Source organism: Ascaphus truei, chromosome 11, assembly GCF_040206685.1.
Source record: "Ascaphus truei isolate aAscTru1 chromosome 11, aAscTru1.hap1, whole genome shotgun sequence".
Taxonomy (NCBI): domain Eukaryota; kingdom Metazoa; phylum Chordata; class Amphibia; order Anura; family Ascaphidae; genus Ascaphus; species Ascaphus truei.
In genome coordinates this window covers 31,365,743-31,384,067 of record NC_134493.1, presented here as the reverse complement: position 1 = coordinate 31,384,067, position 18,325 = coordinate 31,365,743, and the positions used below count along the sequence as shown (strand labels likewise).

The following is an 18,325-nucleotide window of genomic DNA, read 5'->3' as shown; positions in this document are numbered from 1 at the left end:
CTTAAAGGCTCTTGGCTATTTACAAGCACAACTCACCAAAGCCTAAACTCTCTAAATAGCTTCTGAAAAATGAACACCGATTGTGCTACAAGTCTACAATGATATCTTAATTGTTCAGGTTCCCGAAACACAAATGGCTGTATTTATACCGTTCAATGGTATTTTGACAATTGCATGGTTCAATGTGTATTCATTGTGTGGATAAATACTTTTTAGCAGGAAATCGAACATATTGCAAACATCCTAAGTGTTTAAATGCTTATATGGTTCACAAATATTTTATTTTTGAAAGTTGCTCTGCATTTTCCCTTTATAATCCCAATCACACTACATGTTTGAAACATTTCTGCATGTTTGCAAAACTGGTGGATTTTTGACATTCACATTTTGTATATAGTACATTAAAATCTAAGTAATTATAAAGATTTCACAGCGACTTGAGTTTTGATCTTTTTCGCACCAATGTTGATGATGTTTAAAAATGCTGCAAAGTATTCACTGTTCACAATTCCCAATTCCTTTAAAACACTACTTTTTTTTTACCCACCGTAACTTGACTAAAAACTGGGTAATTCATCTCGGATATTTTTTGATGATTACGCAGGAAAAATCTAAACCTCTAAAACAGGTAATATGGTATGATCCGAAGTCAGCTTTTTGTCGCCCTTTTGCAGTTGCAGGCAGTGGCGGACTTACCCTTTAGCCACCTGTAAGTTTGGGGTTGGCCCTACTCCGGGGCGTAGCGGCGTCATAATGTCACGGCGGCAAGTGACTCCCCGTTGTCATGATGTCGCGGCGTCATTTGACGTTGGGTCGCCATGACAAAGCAACGCTACAGGAGGGGGACTACTCCGGAGAAGGGAAGAGTCACACACACAAATTGTCTCCGCAAAAAATTGCCACCCCACAAAGAATTGCCATTCTAGGCTGTAGCCTAGTGAGCCTTGTGGGAAATCCACCCCTGGTTGTAGGGTGTAGGGTGTAGGGTCATTGTAGCCCTTTCTGCCAATAACAAGGGAATTTGATAACTCCTTTCCGTGCTTTACAGTGTGTTAGACTAGGAAGGCCCCTCCAGGGGGAAACTTTTTCCTGGATACGGCTCTGACTGCTTCCGCCTTCTCTAATGTTTTGCCATCTGTGTACATGGAGGCATAATATTGGAAAATCAGAATTTTGTGTCAGCAGAAGCATGTCTAAAATATCAAGTACAAATCTTTTACCATATAGAGCTTCTTTTTCTGCCAAATACAGGCTACAAATGGGCCGCTGTTTCATTTAATTTATTCTGGGAGTTGTAATGTTCCCCAAGTGCAGAATTGTGAATTGGAACGGCACACTGCACTAATTAGAGGCAAGATAGGCAATTGCTATACTAATATTCCATGGGTTGATTTGATTCGGGAGATGAGATACATGTACATACTAATGATACTGGCAGAGAGAACATGCTCTTGATAAACTTTATTCCAAAAAGTGAACATGTGTTGATAAAGAAACCAGTGAATCTCTTTCAGTCACAGCGGGGAATTCAAGCCTGTGTCTTTGTTTGTTCTCCAGTTAGATAGCTCTGTTTGTTGAACCAAAATGTGTATATATATATATATATATTTATATATATGTGTGTGTGTGTTTGTTGTTATACAGAAGGATATCACAGAAGGTGTGACATGGCTAAATGTTGTCCCAACAGATGATCAAAAAGTCAAAATGGCAGCACGCCAACTTGGGACAGTATATGGAGTTAATCGTTTTAGTAACCTTGTGACATACCTGGTACGTTTTCTAGGGGGTGATGGGGCAGACCACACTGACCTTGATACTGTGTCCAGGGATCAGATGTGTCACATGATCGATCCAGGAGCGATCACATGACAGGAAATGCGGGGCGTCCGGTGGCTTTCTGGGGATACATGTTTCATTAGTTAATGTAGCTGGCTGATACCTTTTAGAAAAAAAAACTGGACAGCTTATTAAAAGTATATTTCAATGATTTTATTTTAATTTGTAAAATGTCCATGACAAATAATAGCTTTTTTTTTTTAGTCTTTGCCTTACTGTATGTGTTTTGGCGACAAGACCCAATTCTCAAAACTACAGTGAAATTAGTGTTTTTGTCTTATTCTTTGTAAAGTAATTATGAAGCATTAGGGATGGGACAAGGGGAAAGAAGACACACGATTGGCAAACACTTCCCCATTCAGAGACCCCTAAGAAATTCAACTGGCGACCAGGTGGGATCGCACCTTTTAAAGTGGAGATCTGAAACATTAAAACACGGTTCTGGCTTTTTTTAATGAGCCTCACAGGAAATATTTCACATTGCTTCTCTGATATTGCTACTGCAGGATTAGGAAAAGGGCATGCAAAGGTAATATGAAAAATGTTGTATGTATTTGGACTGATTAAGTGGTGCATTAAAATAATGAGGTTTGGCAACTGTTTGCCAGCAGCCCACATATTTTTACTGCTACACAGCATCTTCCCAGACAGGACAGAGATTTCCATGCTGGTTCATGAAAAGTGAAATTGGAATCGTTTTAAATCAGATATATGCTACCCCTACTTCTGTATCCTGCCAAGGAATGCTTTAAACCAGGCTTCAGCTGAGACGTGTGCCAAAATACCTGCGACCCTCGCGGTCCAGCTGCTTTATTGCGGGGAAATGCCTGCTTTTTCCATCGCTTTACGCGTAGAGCAATGCTGGCAAACGCATTGTCACAATGATGCACGGCCTGGCGATGTCCTTTGGGTCTCCTTAAGAAGGGATGAGATTCCCCGGCAGCAGGTGTGCACAGTGCTTGGACCACGAAGAGTAACATCTCTATAGAAATTCAGCTAGTAAAGACTGGAGGTCTGTAACCGAGGCTCTCCAAGTCCGGTCAGTGAGAGCAGCCAGGCCAGGGCTTTTCTAGGACTACGCATAAGTGAGCCAGTTTTAATAATGACCATAAGAACAGGGTTAATTGGCTAATTAAGTGCTAATCAAATAATTTGGAAACAGAACCCTATTCTGTTGGTTGTTCTCAGGGGGGGGGGGTGGAAGTTGAGTTAAGTCACTTTCAAAATAGCTCATATTGGGAGAAACTGCCCCTCTCGGGTTCACAGCTAAAGAAAGAATACAGCAGAAGTTGCACGGTTGAGGAATAGAACCGTTTATACAAAATAACAATGACGTCCCTGAATATGTTTGTAAATCAGTATAAGCCTTATTAATGTATATATAAACCAAAGGGGCCGATTATGCATATACTTTATTGGGGATTTTCTGCGGAAAATGGCCCTAACAGCCACTTCTGTGTATGTAGAATTACTGTATCCATGATGTCTCTAGTGGGAGAGTTTCACCTGGTATCAGATGAAGATAGGAACGGGGACATCATTTGCAATGTATGTCATTATTTGTATAGTGACATTCATGTACATACTGTAGCGCTTCACCGCAATAATATATGGGAGAAAATGATAGGAAACATAATGGGAATAAGCGCTTCTGACATAAAAGTAAAATTAGGAAAATAAATCACTGCCCTGAAGAGTTTATCATCTAATTAATATCGAATTAACATAATACAATAATATAATTAACATTATATAGCAACTTCTCCACACAAGCGGTTGGTGTACAAAAGAAAGCAAATTGGACGAGGTAAAAATATTTGCACCTGGATTGAAAACTGGTTGAAGGACAGACAACAGAGGGTTGTCATAAATGGAACTTTTTCAGGTTGGGCTAAAATCGTGAGTGGGGTACCTCAGGGATCGGTACTGGGATCCCTGCATTTTGACTTGTTTACTAATGATCTTGAGGTTGGCATCGAGAGCAAAGTCTCCATCTTTACTGATGACACTAAATTGTGTAAGGTAGTAGAATCAGAGCAGGATGTAATTTCTTTCAGAAGGACTTGGAGAGACTGGAAACGTGGGCAGGTAAATGTCAGCTGAGGTTTAATACAGATAAATGTAAGGTTACGCATTTGGAAAAAAAGAATAAACGGGCAATTTAGAAATGTAATGCATTTGGAGAATACTTGATGGAGATTTAGGAGTGTTTGTAGTCAGCAGGCTTAGCAATAGTGCCCAAAGTCATGCAGTAGCTGCAAAGGCAAACAAGATCTTATCTTGCATTAAACAGGGAATGGATGGAAGGGAAGTAAACATAATTATGCCCCTTTATAAAGCATTAGTAAAAATACACCTTGAATATGGAGCACAGTTCTGGGCATCACTCCATAGAAAAGACATTATGGAGCTAGAAAAAGTGCAGAGAAGTGCCACCAAATTAATAAAGGGGTGGGGAGTAATCTGATTTATGGGGAGAGGCTAGCTAATTTAGATTTGTTGACATTAGAAAAGAGGCATCCAAGAAAGATCTATATGATAACTATATACAAATATATTCGGGAACAATGCAAGGTACTTTCAAATTAACTATTCATCCCAAGGGCAATACAATGGACTCTGGGGCATCCCTTAAGTTTGGAGGAAAGGAGATTTCACCAGCAACAAGGAAAGGGTTCTTTTCAGTAAGGGCAGTTAAAATGTGGAATTCATTACCCATGCAGACTGTGATGGCAGATACAATAGATATGTTCAAAAAAAGGTTGGACATCTTTTTAGAAAGGAAAGGTATACAGGGATATACCAAATAAGTAAACATGGGAAGGATGTTGATCCAGGGAGTAATCTGATTGGTAATTCTTGAATTGAGGAAGGAATTTATTTTTTTCCTTAAGAGATATCATTAGATGATTTTTCACTGGGGTTTTTTGTTTGCCTTCCTCTGGATCAATATAATACACTGTAACTACAAATATAATAAAGTATCTGTCATCTAAATTTGCATAGGTTGACCTTGATGGACATATGTCTTTTTTCAACTTCATCTACTATGTAACTATGTAATTTATAAATAAAAGATGTACAGACGGTCCTCGCTTTTCCGACGGAATGCGCCCCACTAACCGCCGTCGGTTAACGGACCACTAGATTACGTGTCCCATGTTAATTGGCGGCGGTGACCATTGGAAAAGCGACTCCGGCATCGGTTAATGCGTTCGGCGGACTGCATTATGCGGCATCGGATAAGGCATCCATCGGGAACCGAGACATCGGTAAGTGAGGACCGCAAGTACACTTAATTTGACCATCTTATTGCAAAGAATAATCACACTACTAGGTCATCTAGCACTGCGCAGGGAACCTTCACAAGATGCAGTCTTTTGGCAAAAGTAGATTTGTAGAAACTTTTTGAGTTATAATACATTTTTATTAGAGCAACATGTGAGTTCTGTATAGATGATGCGAGACTTCATCAATCAGTCATTCTTAACTTTCCTGTCTCAGTATCCTCAGCTGACAAAGCTCTCCTAAAACTGTAGCTGTATTGTGTATTGTGACATTTCAAGAGATTTTAAAGCAATTAAAAAGTGTGTGTGGGGGCAGGGGGGGGGGGAACTCTTTGGATTTAATTTCGCCAAGGTTTATGGTAACTGGAAGGGGAGAAGCTTTGTGAGAATAAATCGTATATCATGAAATCATGAAGACAAAACGGGAAGTGTATTTATGAAAATGTAGTGCATTACTTGTGCTCATAACACCAGCACACTATACAGTGACTGCAGCTCTCTGTATTACCTGTGCTCATAACACCAGCACACTATACAGTGACTGCAGCTCTCTGTATTACCTGTGCTCATAACACCAGCACACTATACAGTGACTGCAGCTCTCTGTATTACCTGTGCTCATAACACCAGCACACTATACAGTGACTGCAGCTCTCTGTATTACCTGTGCTCATAATACCAGCACACTATACAGTGACCGCAGCTCTCTGTATTACCTGTGCTCATAATACCAGCACACTATGCAGTGACCGCAGCTCTCTGTATTACCTGTGCTCATAACACCAGCACACTATACAGTGACTGCAGCTCTCTGTACTACGTGTGCTCATAATACCAGCACACTATACAGTGACTGCAGCTCTCTGTATTACCTGTGCTCATAACACCAGCACACTATACAGTGACTGCAGCTCTCTGTACTACCTGTGCTCATAATACCAGCACACTATACAGTGACCGCAGCTCTCTGTATTACCTGTGCTCATAATACCAGCACACTATGCAGTGACCGCAGCTCTCTGTATTACCTGTGCTCATAACACCAGCACACTATACAGTGACTGCAGCTCTCTGTACTACGTGTGCTCATAATACCAGCACACTATACAGTGACTGCAGCTCTCTGTATTACCTGTGCTCATAACACCAGCACACTATACAGTGACTGCAGCTCTCTGTATTACCTGTGCTCATAACACCAGCACACTATACAGTGACTGCAGCTCTCTGTATTACCTGTGCTCATAACACCAGCACACTATACAGTGACTTCAGCTCTCTGTATTACCTGTGCTCATAACACCAGCACACTATACAGTGACTGCAGCTCTCTGTACTACCTGTGCTCATAACACCAGCACACTATACAGTGACTTCAGCTCTCTGTATTACCTGTGCTCATAATACCAGCACACTATACAGTGACCGCAGCTCTCTGTATTACCTGTGCTCATAACACCAGCACACTATACAGTGACCGCAGCTCTCTGTATTACCTGTGCTCATAACACCAGCACACTATACAGTGACTGCAGCTCTCTGTATTACCTGTGCTCATAACACCAGCACACTATACAGTGACTGCAGCTCTCTGTATTACCTGTGCTCATAACACCAGCACACTATACAGTGACCGCAGCTCTCTGTATTACCTGTGCTCATAACACCAGCACACTATACAGTGACCGCAGCTCTCTGTATTACCTGTGCTCATAACACCAGCACACTATACAGTGACTGCAGCTCTCTGTACTACGTGTGCTCATAATACCAGCACACTATACAGTGACTGCAGCTCTCTGTATTACCTGTGCTCCTAACACCAGCACACTATACAGTGACCGCAGCTCTCTGTATTACCTGTGCCCATAACACCAGCACACTATACAGTGACTGCAGCTCTCTGTATTACCTGTATTACCTGTGCTCATAACACCAGCACACTATACAGTGACCGCAGCTCTCTGTATTACCTGTGCTCATAATACCAGCACACTATACAGTGACTGCAGCTCTCTGTATTACCAGTGCTCATAACACCAGCACACTATACAGTGACTGCAGCTCTCTGTATTACCTGTGCTCATAACACCAGCACACTATGCAGTGACCGCAGCTCTCTGTATTACCTGTGCTCATAACACCAGCACACTATACAGTGACCGCAGCTCTCTGTATTACCTGTGCTCATAACACCAGCACACTATACAGTGACCGCAGCTCTCTGTATTACCTGTGCTCATAACACCAGCACACTATACAGTGACCGCAGCTTGTCAGCTGGGAGACAATGCTGGTCTTCTATGGGATCATGTACAGTTACACAAAGGGTTTTAATTTTTACTAGTCAAATCTACAGAAACCAGCTTATGTTAAGTCTTGTAATCTAACTGTTCTTTCCACACTATTACCTCCTGTGCTATTTACACTATAGAAATCTTCAAAGTCATTGATGCAACTCTCCGCTGTTATGTTTGAAACACATTTTGAGAATAATGACCTGAAAAGAGAACCAACACTTTGCAGTTTAAGTCAACAGTGATGCAGCTCTCAATTTAACCTGGAGGGTTAAATGAGCCGATTGAGTTGGTCCCTTTTCTAAAGTAAGGTCTGGTTCCCGTTGATCTTAGAGAGTTAATATCATAGGAGTCCCTTATATGTCTGCAAATTGTTTTTAAAGGGCTTGTATGGCTTAAGTGAAAACAAAAACAGGACTTGCGCTCATAGGTGATTGTGATAGGAAAAGTGATTTACACATAAAAGGTATGTATAAAATAAACAATACAACCTTAACGGGTGAGGTTTTGTGCAGCTGGTCTGTGGGAATGGCTCAAACACCAAGGCTACAAGGAAACAAAAAAAGAACAGCGCAAAAAAACCATTGTGTAGTGTATTAAAAAATTATTTATAGTATAAAGGTGAGTATTGCACGTACATCAACAATAAGGGTTAATAGCATGACATGTTAGGGACATGTTACCACTCTGTAGGCACAACAGGATTCAGACACCGGTTGCAGGACGTTCACCCTCAGAATGCTGGTGTATGATTCCAAAGTAAGCAGCTCAGCGTTGGGGAACCTTCCCACACCGTCACGGAGCTCTCAGCAGGGTTGATCGCCACGCTGCTTCCGGGTTACTCCACGCCGGCGTCTGACGTCATCAGACGGCGTCTCTATGCCGGTCGCGTCTTTGGTGCGTCACTGTCTCACACTCAGCAATCCAGCGGCACACAGAGTTCCAAACACGTCCCGTAGCAGAACAAATGTTCGATTTAAAACCGCAATGGGGATATAAAAATATATGAATGAAGGAACGCGCCCTCTCCTACGCGTTTCGTACTTCCGTACTTCGTCAGTACGAAACGCGTAGGAGAGGGCGTTCCTTCATTCATATATTTTTATATCCCCATTGCGGTTTTAAATCGAACATTTGTTCTGCTACGGGACGTGTTTGGGACTCTGTGTGCCGCTGGATTGCTGAGTGTGAGACAGTGACGCACCAAAGACGCAACCGGCATAGAGACGCCGTCTGATGACGTCAGACGCCGGCGTGGAGTAACCCGGAAGCAGCGTGGCGATCAACCCTGCTGAGAGCTCCGTGACGGTGTGGGAAGGTTCCCCAACGCTGAGCTGCTTACTTTGGAATCATACACCAGCATTCTGAGGGTGAACGTCCTGCAACCGGTGTCTGAATCCTGTTGTGCCTACAGAGTGGTAACATGTCCCTAACATGTCATGCTATTAACCCTTATTGTTGATGTACGTGCAATACTCACCTTTATACTATAAATAATTTTTTAATACACTACACAATGGTTTTTTTGCGCTGTTCTTTTTTTGTTTCCTTGTATGGCTTACTCTGAACCTTTGGAGTTAATATTACAAGTTGTGATGTTGTATTTACCTATGCATTATATTGTAATAATTACTTCTTGTTGTTTCTTTTTGGGAATTTTAAATGATTCCTATTATATTTAAGTTACTTTGATGTATGATACATGGGGTCCTGTGAGCTTAGCTCTGACCCTATTGTAATCCTAATAGGTTGCGATGGTTTAATATTTAATAGAGAATTACATCTCCTATTAGGGCATTTATTTAATATAGGAATTAGTTTATGATGTGTTCACTAATTTTTATTAATTTTTTTTTGTTTTTTTCTGTGCGGGTTTATGAGTCCGCAAATGTTGATGTGTTCATATATGCACTTTGTGGGACCATTTTTTATGTGACCCCCTTTTTTTTAATGTTTTTTTTTTAATATGTTTTAATTGTTACATGTCCTATATATATATATTTTCTATAATGTGGGTTTTTTTCACCTGTAGAGGTCCTGCGAGTTTCACTCTGACCCTTACGGAAAAGTATGACAAGCTGCGAAGGTTTATTCAATCATTTGACAATATTAGTTATGTCAGTATGTGTTAAGGTAACATCTATCTCTTGTCTCTTATATTGTAATAATTTTAATATTATGGATAAGATTAAAAATGTACTATATTGGGTTCTGTGCGTTTATAGCCCAGAACAATTTTATTTTCAACTAGCTGGGTAAATTTAGTGAATAATTAAATTTCATCTAGAATATCTCCAGCTAGGTTATGTATTTTATTCATTAAGTAATCTAATTACTTGTATGTTTCTATGCTTATTGGTTTTGTTTGTTCTAATCAGCATATATTGTATGGAAGTATGCTTAGTTGGTCCTGATTGGAGGGTTGATTTGCTAAAACATGACAGGGTCTCTCATTGGTGGATGTAATGATCATAGGAGGTAATTCAATGCCACAATGAGAGTCTATGACCACCCCCTGATGAAGTGTCATGTGACACGAAACGCGTTGGTGACGTCATCACGCAGCGACGCACGGCCGTGACGACGGTCTGTTTGTGTTGTTGCAGAGCTCAGCGATACCACGAGGAGTTCACAGGAGAATTAGAGTGCCTAAGGTCTGTGTTTTTTCATCTAGCATTCCTAGCACCTTCTCCCTTCCTGTTACAACTAGGACATTTGTGATTTTGGGTTTTTAACCCCTTTACTCCACGTTGCTTGGGCTCTATATGTACTAACTACTAGTGTCATTTTAGACAGTTTTTGATTTACTATGTTTTTGTATATGTGTGTTTATATGATGAATTTTCTTTCTATGATATAAAGTATATGTATTAATTTTGGGTCTTTCTTGGTTTCATTTCATGCGCTCCTATTTTTGAGTTTTTTGTTAGCTCTGAAAACAAACACCTTACTCTCTATCCTTTCCCCGGACTCTAGTCATGGAGAGAATGATTGTGTTAGTTCTGGTATGTTATTGGTGACATCCATCATGCCATAGTTCATTATGCATACGTGGGCTTATAAAGTAAAGAGGTATTTTACATGTAATTGGTTAGAGCCGAAAGCAAACAAAACAGGTCCCTCTATGGGCTAGATCCCGCAAAGCTCTGTTATATCCGGGCTCATAATGTGACGTTGCCTATAACAGTAACGGACGTTACGTTCCCTGAGGTAAACGTGTATCCTCAAAGCTTGTTGTTCGTAAAAACAACGGCGGTTTGACATCTCATTAGCATAAGCTTAACGTCGGATTATCTTCCAATACTCCAAGGAGAAAAGCGAGAAATAACCCCGGGAATCTTAGTTTACCTATTGAGTGCCAACCACGATGTAGTCACTACACATGGGGTGTGGCACTCCAGGAATTACGTCATGCCCAAAGAGTGTGGCGTTTTTTTCCCCCTGCTGTGATGGCGTCCTGCGTTCCCACGGAGCGTATGTCTCAATCTGCAGTGAATGGAAATGGGAAGCGGATGCCTCTTCCACTCCCCATCAAGGGCCGACGCAACCATGAGACCGCACTGCGCCGGCACTCAAAGGGTGGAAACTGTAAGTGCAGAGTCGCGTCCATCCAGACCCCGTAACAGCCCTATTTCTAAAATCTTAGTCTCTCAGGAATACTGATTTATTGGAACTGCTCTGGTCAACCTGCGGTGTATTTCCAGAGTGTCGTATAGTAAGGATAGTGAAGATGAACGGCTTGGGTTTGACCATTTTGCATTGCTCACGTTAAAAAGCATAATCTAAGTGTTTTAGGTGGCAAATCCCTCAAAAAGATATGAGAACCCTAATTTTACCACTAACCGGCAACGTCATTGCCCCCCAAAAAAATCCAAGTTCCCTCGATTTTGGCAAATTCCACAAACACCATTGTGATTTTTAAATTTAAATATGCATTGATTTTGTTTTGAAAATAATTTCATTAAATTAGTTTGCTTTTTTAGGGAAGAAGAAACCCCACAATGTTTCAAGCAGTCTACACTAGGGGAGCTCAACTCCAGTCCTCAAGACACCCCAACAGGTCAGGTTTTAAGGATATACCTGCTTCAGCACAGGTGGCGCAATCAGTCCCAACTTAAGGACAGGTGGCTCAATCAGTCCCTGCTTCAGCACAGGTAGCGCAATTGGAGCCTCTGATTGAGCCACCTGTGTTGAAGCTGGGATATCCTGAAAACCTGACCTGTTGTTGGGTCTCGAGGACTGGAGCTGAGCCCCCCAGGTCTAGACAGAAGATATCACTCCCATTACTGTATCGGCTTCTCAGAGACGCTGTGTAACAATTCTTCAGAACCGTATGTTTATACCTGATGATGGGGAAGATTTGTATACTTCAAGATCAAGAAGATAGAAGGAGAAAAAGCTCAGATGTATGTAATGGAATATTTACACACATACCAGGTTGTCAATTCACTTAACATGAGCCAGAAGGTGCCAAATAATTCTTCCAAGGGCGATCAAGGTCACAGGGCATTGTCTGTATGTTCTACTACTTTTAGGCCAGTGGAGACATTAGTTGCAAGAACAATCTACGTTGATTGGGACAAAATACCCATCAACGTTCGAATTTGTAGTGAAAATGAAAGATTTTTTACATTTTTGAATGATCCGTTTGAAAATAACCGCCGCTAAAGGTTTTTTTGTTTTTTTTAACTATTATTTAAAAAAAATAAAAATTGGAATATTAGAGAATATTGGAAAATTTGGACGGGGAAAAAAAGAAAAAAAATGGCAAATAAAAAAAATCATGGATATTCAAACAATGTTAACAATAATAAAAAAAAAAAAGAAAAGGGAAATAAATCAGCAAATTAGACAATGTAACTGTAATTTCTGACCTTAAAAGTGCGCTTGAAAATATTAGCAAATGTTTGCATCGTTACAGGCAGGGACATCAAAAACAGCAAGAAACAGAAGTTCTCTGTAGAATTGATACTTTGTTTCTGCAGAGATCCCATGCTCTCCGAATTCCAGGTAACCAGTGTAACAAAATATTGTCTGTCTCCTAAAGATTCAGATCAATATCAGCATTACAGGGCCTATCATCACTCTTAATTGAAGAGTGAAACATGAATTTCACTGATGTTCCTCCTGTTTCATTTCCTCGTGCAAATCTACACATTTTTAACCTGCAATTGTTTGATGGATGAAGGAAATATTTATACATCCCAACATTTGTACAAATATCCAGAAAAGGACCATGGTGATGTTACATCATAATCTAAACACAGGGTCTCTAAAGGCCTTTTTGAGATTAAGGTGCAATTACACTTTGTAACATATATATTAACATATATTGGAATTGTTTTTAGATTTTAACAGCTCCAAAAGCATAATTCTGGAAGACACTACGCCTAATACCATTGTACAGAATACATGCATCTGTTGGGGGCTATTTCGTTCTTACACATAATGTAGCTAATTAAAGTATTGTCTCTTGCAGTAATGATGGGCAACTGAATTATGAGTGTAATGAAAAGTCAAACCGAGGCACATGTTAAAAGGCTCCAAGATTGATTTTACATTCATATTTCTCCAACAGTAAACAGAAAACCCCAATGCACATTCAATATGCCAAATTATTTAGTTAATTTCCATATATTTTTTCTTCTCATTAGTATCGGTCATTTAATTCAATCTTTTGACCCCCACATATCAAGCCGGCACGCACGTGAAGGTAACCCTATCAGCCGGCACCTACAGTATACTACCCATTTTACACTGTGTCCGTTGTATTTCCTCCACTGCGTAGAGACAAGCGCAATGAAATATTCCAGGGGTGCTCTCAACTTTTGAAGTCGCGCCCCCCTGCCTGCTCTCCAACCTGCTAATGCCCCCGGCCACCCTTGCTCTCCGGCATCTCTGTGACATCACGCTGTCGTGGCAACGCAACTTCACGTTGTCATGTGACGTCGCATTGCCATGGCAGCGCATTGCAATTTGCCGCCGCTGCGTTGTCATGGCGATGTTTGTCAGGAGAAGCCGGGGTGAAGGTAATAGGCCCCTACAGAGGCCCCCCGCGCAACACACACACACTCTTATTGCTACAACAAAGGTTATTGCCACCTTTCTCCCGGGGGATGAAATCTCGCAGTGGATTCACATGTGTGCTTGGACATGCTGATTCAATAGGACTGGGGGGGGGGTGTTTTCTCAGATTGTGTCTGTCATATTTCTACAGAATAGAAAACGATTGATAAAAACTACAGGGGCATTGTACAAACGCATTTCCGTACGGGGATGTTAATTAGATATATAGGGCCTACAAAGAGGTTGAGATAAGGGGGCATATCTACTATATATTTCTGAAAGTGTCCTATGTGTCCGGGTCTGTATGTGTCTCCCTGTGTCCCTCCCTGTGTCCCTAGCGGCAATCTCATTGGCTCCCTTGGCCCGCCCCGCACACCTCTCATTGGCCGGACACACACATACACTCAAACAGAGATACACACAGGCAGGACACTGAGACACACACACACTGAGACACACAGATACACACACTGAGATACACAGACAGGACACACATATACAGACAGGACACACACACACACACACACGGACCGGAGACACACACAGGCAGGACACTGAGACACACACAAAGATACACACACACACACACACACACACACACACACACACACACACACACACACACTGAGAATACACAGACAGGACACAGATAGACAGACAGGACACACACACACACACGGAGATACACACAGGCAGGACACTGAGACACACACAAAGATACACACACACTGAGACACACACAGATACACACACACACACACACTGAGATACACAGACAGGACACAGATAGACAGACAGGACACACACACACACCCCCCCCACCCCCCCCCCCCCCCCCCCCCACCATCTCCCCCCCCCCCACACACACACACGGAGGACACACACACACACACACACGGAGATACACACAGGCAGGACACTGAGACACACACAAAGATACACACACACTGAGACACACACAGATACACACACACACTGAGATACACAGACAGGACACAGATAGACAGACAGGACACACACACACACACACCCCACCACCACCCCCCCCCCCCCCACCATCACGTGCGCCGCCCTGCACCGAGGCTCCAGACGGAGGGGAAGCGCGGCTCTCCTACCCCAGCCGCTCCCTTACCTACCCGGCGCTACCTCCCCCTCAGGTAAGGCACAGCACTGCCAGTAACTCTCCTATTTCAGGAGCGGAGCCTCGCGCCTCAGGCCCACACAGGAACTCACAGGCCCCACACAGGGCGCTTCCTGCCGCCGCCTGAACACGCCTCACTCAGCCAGGCGGCACATCGGGGGGAAAGCGGGCGCGCGGGGGGGGGGCGGGGAGCGCGAGTCACGAGGAACGGGGAGGGGGGGGCGAGTCACGGGGAACGGGGGGGGGGCGAGCCGCGAGTCACGGGGAACGGGGGGGGGGCGAGTCACGAGGAACGGGGAGGGGGGGGCGAGTCACGGGGAACGGGGGGGCGAGCCGCGAGTCACGGGGAACGGGGGGGGGGCGAGCCACGAGTCACGGGGAACGGGGGGGGGGCGAGGTCAAGGGGAACAGGGGGGGGCGAGTCACGGGGAACGGGGGGGGGGGGCGAGTCACGGGGAACGGGGGGGGGGGGGCGAGTCACGGGGAAACGGGGGGGGGGCGAGTCACGGGGAACGAGGGAGCGACAACCCGCCGAACCAGTGGGGGGACGGACGCACGGGGGGGGGGGACATGCACATACATAAATGATGACAATACATATGCCCACTGCTCTCCACCCCCCTCCCCCCTCCCCTCCCCTCCCTCCCCTCCCCCCCTCCCCCCCTCCCCCCTCCCCTCCCCCCCTCCCCCCCTCCCCCCACTCCCCCTTTCCCCTCCCCCACTCCCCTTTCCCCTCCCCCCCTCCCCCCCCTCCCCCCCTCCCCCACACTCCCCCACTCCCCCCCTCCCCCACTCCCCTTTCCCCTCCCCTCCCCCACTCCCCTTTCCCCTCCCCTCCCCCACTCCCCTTTCCACCCCCTCCCCCACTACCCTTTCCCCCCCCTCCCCCACTCCCCTTTCCCCCCTCCCCCACTCCCCTTTCCCCCTCCCCCACCCATCCCCCACTCCCCTTCCCCCCTCCCCCACCCTTCCCCACTCCCCTTTCCCCCACCCTTCCCCACCCTCCCCTTTCCCCTCCCTCCCCCACTCCCCTTCCACCCCCTCCCCCACCCCCCTTCCACCCCTCCCCCACTCCCCTTTCCCCCCTCCCCACTCCCCTTTCCCCCCCTCCCCCCCCCCTTTCCCCTTTCCCCCCCTCCCCCCCCCCTTTCCCCCACCCTTCCCCCCCTCCCCCCCCCTTTCCCCCACCCTTCCCCACTCCCCTTTCCCCCACCCTTCCCCACTCCCCTTTCCCCCCACTCCCCTTTCCCCCCTCCCCCACTCCCCTTTCCCCACTCCCCTTTCCCCCCCCTCCCCCACTCCCCTTCCCCCCCCCACTCCCCTTCCCCCTCCCCCTCCCCCTCCCCCTCCCCCACTCCCCTTTCTCCCCCCACTCCCATTTCTCCCCCCCCCCCCACTCCCTTTTGTCCCCCCCCCCACAACCTTTTGTCCCCCCCCCACTCCCCTTCTCTCCCCCCCCACTCCCCTTTCTCCCCCCCCACTCCCCTTCTCCCCCCCCACTCCCCTTTCTCCCCCCCCACTCCCCTTTCTCCCCCCCCGCTCCCATTTCTCCCCCCCCCCCACTCCCCCTTTCTCCCCCCCCCACTCCCCTTTCTCCCCCACCCACTCCCCTTTCTCCCCCCCCCACTCCTCTTTCCTTCCCCCCCCCCACTCCCCTTTCTCCCCCCACTCCACTTTCTCCCCCCCCTCCCCTTTCTTCCCCCCGCCCTCCGCTCCCCTTTTCCTCCCGCCGCTCCCCTTTTCCCCCGCCCTCCGCTCACCTTTTCCCCCACGCCCTCCGCTCCCCTTTTCCCCCCGCCCTCCGCTCCCCTTTTCCCCCCGCCCTCAGTACCCCTTTTCCCCCGCCCTCCGCTCCCCTTTTCCCTCCGCTCACCCTTTTCCCCCCCGCCCTCTGCTCCCCTTTTCCCCCCCGACCTCCGCTCCCCTTTTCCCCCCGCCCTCCGCTCCCCCTTTTCCCCCGCCCTCCGCTCCCCTTTTCCCCCCCCCTCCGCTCCCCTTTCCCCCCCCTCCGCTCCCCTTTCCCCCCCCCCTCCGCTCCCTATCCCCCCCCCCCTCCGCTCCCCTTTCCCCCCCCCCCTCCGCTCCCCTTTCCCCCCCCCTCCGCTCCCCTTTCCCCCCCCCCTCCCCTTCCCCCCCCCACCTCCCCCCCTCCCCTTTCCCCCCCCCTCCCCCACTCCCCTTTCTCCCCCCCCCTCCCCCACACCCTTTTCCCCCCCCCTCCCCCCTCCCCCCCCCCTCCCCCCCTCCCCTTTCCCCCCCTCCCCCACTCCCCTTTCCCCCCCTCCCCCACTCCCCTTTCCCCCCCCCTCCCCCACTCCCCTTTCCCCCCCCCCCTCCCCTTTCCCCCCCTCCCCCACTCCCCCTTCCCCCCCCTCCCCCACTCCCCTTTCCCCCCCCCTCCCCCCCTCCCCTTTCCCCCCCCTCCCCCACTCCCCTTCCCCCCCCCTCCCCTTTCCCCCCCCTCCCCCACTCCCCTTTCCCCCCCTCCCCCACTCCCCTTTCCCCCCCTCCCCCACTCCCCTTTCCCCCTCCCCCACTCCCCTTTCCCCCCTCCCCCACTCCCCTTTCCCCTCCCCTCCCCCACTCCCCTTTCCACCCCCTCCCCCACTCCCCTTTCCCCCCCTCCCCCACTCCCCTTTCCCCCCTCCCCCACTCCCCTTTCCCCCCCTCCCCCACCCTTCCCCACTCCCCTTTCCCCCACCCTTCCCCTTTCCCCTCCCCTCCCCACTCCCCTTTCTAACCCCCTCCCCCCGCTCCCCTTTCCACCCTCCCCCACTCCCCTTTCCCCCCCTCCCCCACTCCCCTTTCCCCCCCTCCCCCACTCCCCTTTCCCCCACCCTTCCCCACTCCCCTTTCCCCCACCCTTCCCCACTCCCCTTTCCCCCCCACTCCCCTTTCCCCCCCTCCCCCACGTCCCCTTTCCCCCGCTCCCCCCCCTCCCCCCTCCCCTTCCCCCCCCCACTCCCCTTCCCCTCCCCCTCCCCCCTTCCCCCTCCCCCACTCCCCTTTCTCCCCCCACTCCCCCTTTCTCCCCCCCCACTCCCTTTTGTCCCCCCCCACAACCTTTTGTCCCCCCCCCACTCCCCTTTCTCCCCCCCCCACTCCCCCTTTCTCCCCCCCACTCCCCTTTCTCCCCCCCCGCTCCCATTTCTCCCCCCCCACTCCCCTTTCTCCCCCCCCCGCTCCCCTTTCTCCCCCACCCACTCCCCTTTCTCCCCCCCCCACTCCCCTTTCTCCCCCCCCACTCCTCTTTCTCCCCCCCCCCACTCCCCTTTCTCCCCCCCACTCCCCTTTCTCCCCCCCCTCCCCTTTCTTCCCCCCGCCCTCCGCTCCCCTTTTCCTCCCGCCGCTCCCCTTTTCCCCCCGCCTCCGCTCCCCTTTTCCCCCCGCCTCCGCTCCCCTTTTCCCCCCGCCCTCCGTTCCCCTTTTCCCCCGCCCTCCGCTCCCCTTTTCCCTCCGCTCCCCCTTTTCCCCCCGCCCTCCCGCTCCCCTTTTCCCCCGACCTCCGCTCCCCTTTTCCCCCGCCCTCCGCTCCCCTTTTCCCCCGCCCTCCGCTCCCCTTTTTCCCCCCCTCCGCTCCCCTTTCCCCCCCCTCCGCTCCCCTTCCCCCCCTCCGCTCCCCTTTCCCCCCCCCCTCCGCTCCCTTTCCCCCCCCCCCTCCGCTCCCTTTCCCCCCCCCCTCCGCTCCCCTTTCC

The 18,325-nt window shown here is 48.1% G+C and overlaps 1 long non-coding RNA gene across 1 annotated transcript; it reads right to left on the bottom strand.

Annotated features, from left to right (window-relative positions):
* Positions 1-250: 250 nt before the first annotated feature.
* On the bottom strand, positions 251-14,724 carry LOC142462969 (uncharacterized). Its single transcript, XR_012787309.1, has 3 exons — positions 14,626-14,724; positions 1,813-1,900; positions 251-1,135 (listed from the first exon to the last, which is right to left on the bottom strand). It is a non-coding gene; the product is annotated as an uncharacterized LOC142462969 (long non-coding RNA).
* Between the last annotated feature and the right edge of the window lie 3,601 nt (positions 14,725-18,325).